Below are 8,332 nucleotides of genomic sequence, written 5' to 3'. Positions count from 1 at the left end.
AAAACCATGTCACTTGCAATGTCCTTTGGGGAGGAGAAAACCACAATTCTTTCAAGATTTGCCAGTTACTTTACAAGTTAAGCCTGTCAGTTTAGCACTAAATCTTAGACTTAAAATGTTAAAATGAAAAAAAAAAAAAAAGGTCCTTGTTTCAAAGCTGGAAAATTGAGCTTGTCTGAGATATTTTATGCTTGTGTTTGGGATTCGCGATGATTGATTCATGGGTTTGGGAACTGTGTGCGCTGACAGCTCTGAGTGTCCTGCCTTCACTTCTCGAGCATGGATTAGCTCTACCATAAACAGGCTGAAAAGGAAGAGATGGGTGAGTAAACAAGAGCGTTTTCCAGCTTGCTATCACCTTCCACCTGTCAGCCATGGGCTTTTCAAGCAGCCAGAGTTCATCTCCCCCAGAGAGGTGAGGGTCTCCCTGTTTTGCCATCAGGCCTATGGAGATGTCTGGAGCTGCCTGCAGGCACCTACATCAACACTGTCACTAAGACCTGAAGCTTGTATGTCTTCCTGGATGAGGCCTTTGCTGGAGGACAGCTGAGGGTGTAAAAACTGTGGTTTTTACCCACGGTGAGCTAGCAGTCAACCTTATTTCCCCTACTGTCAATTCAGGGCTGCTCACTTGGTTGGCACTGGTGCCGCTGGAGCAGTGGCTGGTCACCACATGGAGAAGCATGCTCAGGGAGCCTTTGTCCTTTCCATTTGCAAACATATTAGCTTATGTACCTTAAAATATCACCTACAGCCAAAGACACCAACCCCAGACGGCACATTAACAGGCTGTCCCAAGAACCTGCTCAGATTTCCTGCAAAGACAGCAAACGCACGTGAGCTGCATCCCTTGTGGGTGGTGTTGTCAAGGCACCTCGCTTTGGTCTAAATGCACTGTCTGCGAGTCAAGAAAACCCCGGATCTCTCATCCCGGGAACTTGCCAGAGTGGTCCTGGCATAGTGAAGAAAGCTGGGGAAAGGAACAGGCTATATTTATATATTTATATATATATTTATACTGCTCCCCAGCAGGAGAGAGAGCACGGGATTAATATTTGAAAAGAGGGGGTCAAACATTCTCAGTCACAACTGAGATGAAAATCGTCTTCTTTTTCCCTCCCCTCCTCCTCCCAAAATGGTTTTCATGGAAATGTCAGCTTTCAATTCCATTCTGGGGGAATTACTGAAGAGCAGAGAAGCCCATCTTTTCACTAATAAATTAATACAGCCCCTGTATATCTGAAGATACAGAAGTCAAAACAAGGAGTGAAAGAAAAGAGAGATTTTCAATGAAAAAGCTTTCAGTATTTATTTTTTCTTTCTCCAAGTCTAATGCCATTTTAGCTGCAGTTTCTATCAGAGAATAAGTCCTACTTACTTTATAACTCCTAGGGGTCTAATTGTCATTAGAGCTTAATTGTATCTTGGCTTGCTTTGCAAAGAAAGAAGCAGCCTGTGCTGGCCATCAGAGGCAATCATCTGCTCTTTTGATATGCATGTGTGTGTGCTTGTGTCTGTTTTCTCCTTTCATCTTTATATAAACTAGGAAGTGGAAGCCGCTGTGATCCTTCCGCACCTGACAGCTTTCCCCACTCCGACAGCTTTACAGCCCGCTGCTGGGACTGAACCCACGGAGCTGCACGGGGCTACGACCGAAGCTGTCAGAACCAGACACAGCCTTGTAAGCCGTTCTTTTTTCCTCCTGCCACCCCTTTGGTCTTGCTGCCACCCCTGGCTGCAGTGTTCAGCAGGTGCTGCTCTTCCTTTTGTAGCAGATCCTTTTGAAATCACATCAAAAAGCTTCAATTCGGCACAAGAACAGGGTATAAAAAGGGATGTTTGCTGAGGCTATATTTGTTCCCTGATTAGCATTTATAATCTGCCATTACTAACAAATGGATGTGGCCATAATGACTGCATTTTTAAGAGCTTAATGGATCTGAATCAACCGTCCGATTTGTAGCCAGATGAATCTCCTGTGTTTGTGCCTGAGCACAAGTTGATTTCAAGAGGAACGAAATGGGTGAGCACATGGGAATAGCGTCCTCAGTTTTGTATCATTTAAACTCAGCAAGGCACCAGGAAGCAGAGCTGGGAGGCTGAGCAGAGAAGGAACCCACCACCCCTGAAACAGGCTGGTGCTGGTCCAACACAGCATCCAGCAGCTTTGCAAGGAGTTGAAGGGCTCCGGGCAGACCGCATCAGAGCTGAAGCATGCCCTTCATTCACAAGTGGCAAAAACCATGAGATTTTCCCCAAACTTCTTTTCTACTTAATTAGCTTTCCTGGTCTCCTTGGGACTGGCTCACCTCCTGGGGTTTTCTGGCTGCAGAGGCTTGGCAGTGCCTTGGCTTCTCCTCCGTGCACCTCCTTACAGAGTGGCTTTGTGTCTGCTCGTCCCTCCCTGTGCTGTGAGCACATGTTGGGAGTGAAGGGCTTGATTTCTGGGACTGTGGTTTAGCTTTCTAATGATGCGTGAATGCTGGGGGCAATTTGTATTTTTGGTTTTATAAATAGATGTTCTGTTTCCTTGGATTTCTGGTGGTGTGAGGTTTAGCACATTTGTTACTCTCACCATTTTAGGACCCCCCCAAAAAAGAAAAATAACAATCAGACAGTTCATGATTTTTCTTAATAGCATCCAGGGGAAAGAAAACAACTTCCTCCCCTGCCCCATCCCCACCAAAGCAATGGTGATTCGAAACATGAGGGCTGAGTGAGCAAAGTCATAGCATTTCAAGAGCAACACTGGTAGCAAAGTCTACAATTCTTCCCCTGTGGCTAAAAAGACAGAGAAAAAGGTCTGGGACCAGCTGTACTGTCTAAAACATAGACGGATTCAGAATGATCATTACAAAAACAGCATTATCAGCTTTACTCTGAGATGAAATTTGTTCAGCACACCTGTTCTGCTGACCCTCTTTCAACCCTGCATACACTTCACACTGTTTGGGAACCATCCGTATCACCATCCACATTTAAAGTTAAGGGCATGTTTCAGTCCTCCAAAACCAGGGGTTTCTTTAGGCACACAGAAGCACCCTTCAGAATGATCACAGATGCAAACACAAACTGAGGTGAAGCTGATTTCAATACGATCAATAATACAGATCTTGCAGTAAGACAGCAGTGACAATTTCATTCATTAGCATATGGCTAATTAGCACATTAGTGTTTCTGCTGCTGATGTATTGGGGAGTCAGGAGATGGGATAAAACTGTTCATTAGGAGAATTATTTTTGATCACTTCTAGCATTAATTATTTTATCAGATACAGCCAAAGATTAAGATGCAATGTGTGCCTTTTGTTTGCCCTCACATACCAAGAGTGCAAGGAATGTCCTTGGACTCCTTCATACTTCCCTTCTCTTCATTTTCTGATTCAGAGAGGCTCCTTCCTATTTGAGCACTGCAGCCACACAAAGGCTGAAATTCTTCTGCACTACCATGCCTTTTGTTATGTGAGGTTCAGAAATGCAAAAACAACTCCTAAAAGAGCCAGGAAGGAGTTTTTTATGCTGTGAAATTTCACTGTAACCAAAGTGTTGAGCTGCTGCTGAGCTGTCAAAGTGTTTGGGTATTTCTGGGAAAAAACCTCTGTTCTTAATGTGTGGTGGTTTTACCATTAGCCATGTGTTGGGCTCTCCTGGCATTGTGCTTCTACAAGCCTCGCAGCTTTGCTGGGCAGTGCCTTCCCTTTCAGGGTGAGAGGAGGGCTCTGTCCCTGCTCCTCGCTGATTGAGGACAGCAGTCGGGAGGCCTGCTGTTCATCAGCCTTGCCCCACAAATTAACTGCAGTTAAGGTCAAGTGGTTTTGGAAAATATGAAGACCATCAAGCCAGCTGTCTGAGCAGGCAGTGAGCCTCCACCATAAAGAAACCACAAACGTAATCAAAGCAAACGATGCACGGCCCACTGACCAGGAGCTGCGAGTGGTTCTGTGAAAAAATCTGGAGTTTTACTGAAATGGAGAAATTCAGATCATTGTGAGGAGGTGGCTGGGAATCAACTGGATGGTACTTCTTGCTGTGCATTCTTAGCTCCATGACTCATGGAAACCTGTCCCATCGCTTGGCACCATCTCTGTTAGCTTCCTATGACCTTGACGGCATCTCACATCTTGGCTTGATGCAGATCAGCAGATCCATAGTCTTCTCTGAAGTCCTCTATAGCTGTGGGAACCAAATTGTCTTTTCTGTAAGTAATGCAGCACAGCATGTAATGTGGCATGGAGGGATTCTCAGGGATCCCAAGGGACTGGCAAGGCACAGAGGCATGAAGGAAGGGGTACCTCTGGTGGAAAGAGGAGTGGGGTCCAGAGCATGTAGGGTCTTTCTCAGCACTACAAGATCTGAGCTGCAAGGTCATAATCAGAACTACAATCAAAATTAGGCATGGTGAATATTGCAGCAAGGAACAATAAACAAACAAACAAACAAAAACTTGAATTGCCTTTTCTGTTTATTAATAAAACAACCAGGACAATCCTGCCTGCTTAGCCTTGCATTCCCTGCCTTACCACATCCAGCCTTTTCCCCAGACCTGGAAGCACAGCATGCTGTGGGCAGCCAAGATGCAGGGTGAGGGGCTCAGGCTGGGGGAATCTGATCGCTGCCGGATTCCACCTCGCCTGTTTTGCTGCTGGGACGCACGGCAGGCAAGCTACGTGTGGGCTGCAAGTTGGACTGCGTCATTCCTCAAGACACCGCAATCTTCCTGATTGCATGACTTCATCACAGTGCTGAAAACTTCACAATTTATGGGGATTTTGATGCAGTTGGCTCTTGTACAGGGTTTCTTTTCTTCTATATTTATTTCACATTTTACACGACTTTTTGCATTTTTTATTTTTTTATTTTTTTTAATGAGTGGCTCCCTTTCTCATAATGCAATGCTTTATTTTTTTGCAACGCGTCCAAGTAACCACAAGCCAAATGCTCCTTTCTGGAACAAAGGGAAAGAAATGCTGTACATATCACACGAGAGGCAAAGTCTCTGCAGCACGTCTGGGAACATTCCTTTACCAGGGACCAAGCCGGCTCTTCAGATACACTTGGTGGGCTCTGCACCGTAATTGCAACACACACACACACACACAGACTCAACAGCAGCGTGACAGTGGGCCTGTGGAATGAGTTGGGCTGCATTTCTTCTGCATTTTCTCACTCCTGACCTGTCTCTGACCTGGTAGGAATCTGGCATCCCACACACCACCATCGCATGGGTTCTCCTGGCTGAGCTCCGTGCGTGCCTGCTGGGCGTGCAGTGCGTGGCTGGAGGATGTGGCCAGGCGAAGCCCACCTGCATGCCTGGATGGAGAGATATTGAGAAGCCTGCATCAGGCCTCTAGTAGAACTCCTCTCTGTCTTAAGATAAATATCACAGCTTCAGCTATTTCCAGTGATATTTTTTCCCATCCGTGTATGCTCTGGCAAATGATCACTGCCTTAAGGTGCACAGGGAACTGCAGCTGAGTGCTGGATGGAGGAAGAAATATCACATACACTTCTCTTGAGCTGTATTTTTCTTTCAGCAAGCACTGTTGGCTAGAATTGCAGGAAGAAGTGTGTCTTTCATCTGACACTGCCTACTGACTCTACTGAAGCACCCATTTTCTGCACTTCTGTTGGCTAGGGGAGTAAGATATGCATCAAGCAGCTTAGCCTTGTCAAACAGACGTGGCTTCAGATACATCAAAAAGGAAAAGTCAGATGCAGGAGGAGTCAGAGAAGATATTTCATGCATTGGCTATACTTGTACAACAGTTGCCAAGAGAGTGATTTTTGGTTTAGAACATTCAATTCCTGTCTAAAGCTCCAAGCCTGCTCCTCACATCTGTGGGGAAAAAGAAGAAAACAGGTAGGGGGTTACTGAAATAATAGAGGTGAACACATAAAAGTCCTGGGACACATCAACTCATTAATCCTAGAACAGTTCCCAGCATGGTTTCTACTTGCTTGCTTACATGGTCATTTACTATTTCTCTAACACCTCAAAGTCCCAAAGTGTTTAAAAACAGAAAATCCACAGAAGAGAGGAATTCTTGGCTTCTGTGAAACATGAAATACACTTTTTAGCATCCTGGAGAATATCCTGCCAACATTTCTGTCTGACCCTGAATCTTGCTTTCGGTCCTGAGTGTACCAGCTGCTCCTGAGTATGGAGTGCAGCATCTCTAAGGACCACACCTGATCGTTACCCCACCGCATACAGCAGGAGATGTAAGAAGTCCATGCAGAAACACCTATAAAGGAAGACATTAGCCACACACAGATACCTGGATACTTTCTGCTCCTGTAAAAGACAGCAATAATGCTGTGCATTTCTGAATGTCATCTCCAGGACCTCCATCCCTTCGTTACTCTACCTGTCTTTACCAACAGGTCTCCCTTGGGCCATTAAACACCATACAGCAGTCAATGTTTGCAAGCACAAGGCCTGCTGTCCACAAATAAGATGTTAAACTCTTTTTCTTTTAAAAAAGTTAATGAGTTTTAATTTTACTGAGCTATAAAGCCACCTAATTGAAAAGCTCTCCACATGGATGAGATTAGCCTGTCAACCAGGAACTGTCACTGTTAGCTGAGCGGGAGATTTGCATGGATAGTTCTCATTAGAGCTAATGCAAATCATATGGGACAAGAGTACTCTTCAGAAGAGCTGGGTTAAAGAGCATGTGTAGTGAAAAAGACACGGGATACTTGGGTGAAGACTGGGATTGCGTGATCTTTAGGTTAAATAAAGCTTTTCTGACAGATGTCCCACAACTCCTAGGAACTCAGCAGCACAGTGAACATTTAATGTCCTCCTCACATCCCCTTCTCCCCCAGGGCTTTAACCACCATAAGACCAGCATTTGCCGTCTGCAGTTGGTGATACCTGGAAGCTTAGGTCAGGGTGTTGTACAAGATGTACAAACACATCAGTTGGTCCATGTTCACAGTCCAAGACGTGGGCAGATGCAAGGAAAATGGAGGGGGAAAGATGGCAAAGAAACAATGACAACTAGCAAAAAGCACACTGACATAACCCCAAGTATCAGTGATCATCAGCAATTGTATTAATTTTCACTGCTATTACATCTATGGGCTTGTTTTAAGGGGGAGATTTGGAGAAGAATGGCAAGCTTAATTATTACAGGACTACTCACAGGAGCAGAAACACGACAAGGAGTGGTTTGGAGGACTCCCCACTGACATGACTGCAGTCACACAAGAGGCAGGAGCAAAGCCAAGGTGTTTTTATTTTATTTATTATTTTTTTTTTTTCAGAAATCTTTCCTACCTTCTCAGTCCTGGATGAGTGTTTTAACAACTGAACCAGGTGCTCTTACTTCTAACACTGGAGTCTGAATGCAGGTCACACACAGCCACCACCTATCTGCAGGATTACTTACCCCTAGCAAGGATTTGCCTTCACCACAGGTTTGCTGGTCTGTTCATGCCACTTCAACTGTGCTTTATCTGTCCTTCACCTCTGTTCCTGCCCATTCATCCCTACTGAAAGCTACAGGACCTTTCCTCTTGCTATTACTTGAATTTGCAAGTTTCTTTTTTTTCAGAGGCACAGGGGGTTGAAAGCAAACTTACAGACTTCCTCTCTCCTGCACTTGGCTGCATCTCAGCCATGTGAGAAGAGAAACTGCCAGTGTTGGCTTCTCTCCTTACTGACAAACTTCATTCAGAAAGAAGAGTGGAAAAGAGATGTGTAGCTCCTGTTCTTCTCATGATTCCTTAGTAAATACCATCAAAGCTTTGCCAGCAGACCCAATGCTCTTCCCTTGCTCAGAGGGGACCATTGCTTTTTCCTGTGCCTTAGTGTGTTGCCAGCATCTCACTTAAAAGCATGATAGGAGCTGAAGGACCAACAGTTTCTCCAGCTACCTCCTGGGATCCTCTCTCAAGTCAGAACAAAAGGTAATCAACATGGTATTTGCTGCTGGCACATACAAGTATCCCAAACTGCAACCACTTCCAAGAAGTTCTAGGTTAAAGCCTTTTTAAATGCATACAAACATCTTTCCATCCCTAAAATAAATGTATCTTCTGAGGAAAAGGAGACTTCAGCATGCCCATCACCATAAGCATTTGCCCCTGAGCTGATCTCTTTTTCCCCAAGGGAGACCACGAAACAGAACAGTGGTGGAAAACTGACATGTTGACAGTCAAATTAATTAATCCTGTCCTAGAACAAATTCTTGGTAAATGCTGTAATGAGCCAGCTAAGCATGTTGTCTACAGAGGAAACAATAAAACAATAAAAAAAGTTACAAAACAGATTCTCTTGCAAAATCCTTGCCCAAGAACTCCAAACCTGCAATAATCTTTGGCTC

The 8,332-nt window shown here is 44.8% G+C and overlaps 1 long non-coding RNA gene across 10 annotated transcripts in view; it reads right to left on the bottom strand.

The window, feature by feature from the left end:
* Positions 1-1,936: 1,936 nt before the first annotated feature.
* The window catches only part of LOC137858435 (uncharacterized), a 56,281-nt gene continuing 49,885 nt past the window's right edge, over positions 1,937-8,332 (bottom strand). For 9 of the 10 annotated variants that reach the window (XR_011097727.1, XR_011097720.1, XR_011097724.1 and 6 more), the window contains one exon: positions 4,446-5,835. This is a non-coding gene — a long non-coding RNA (uncharacterized lncRNA). Of the gene's footprint in view, positions 4,173-4,291; positions 5,836-8,332 lie in introns of those variants that run through there. The other variant, XR_011097719.1, reaches the window with a different exon arrangement.

Source organism: Anas acuta, chromosome 6 (genome assembly GCF_963932015.1).
Source record: "Anas acuta chromosome 6, bAnaAcu1.1, whole genome shotgun sequence".
NCBI classification, from domain to species: Eukaryota; Metazoa; Chordata; class Aves; order Anseriformes; family Anatidae; genus Anas; species Anas acuta.
The sequence above is the reverse complement of the archived record's forward strand: the minus strand, read 5'-3'. Positions and strand labels throughout refer to the sequence as shown.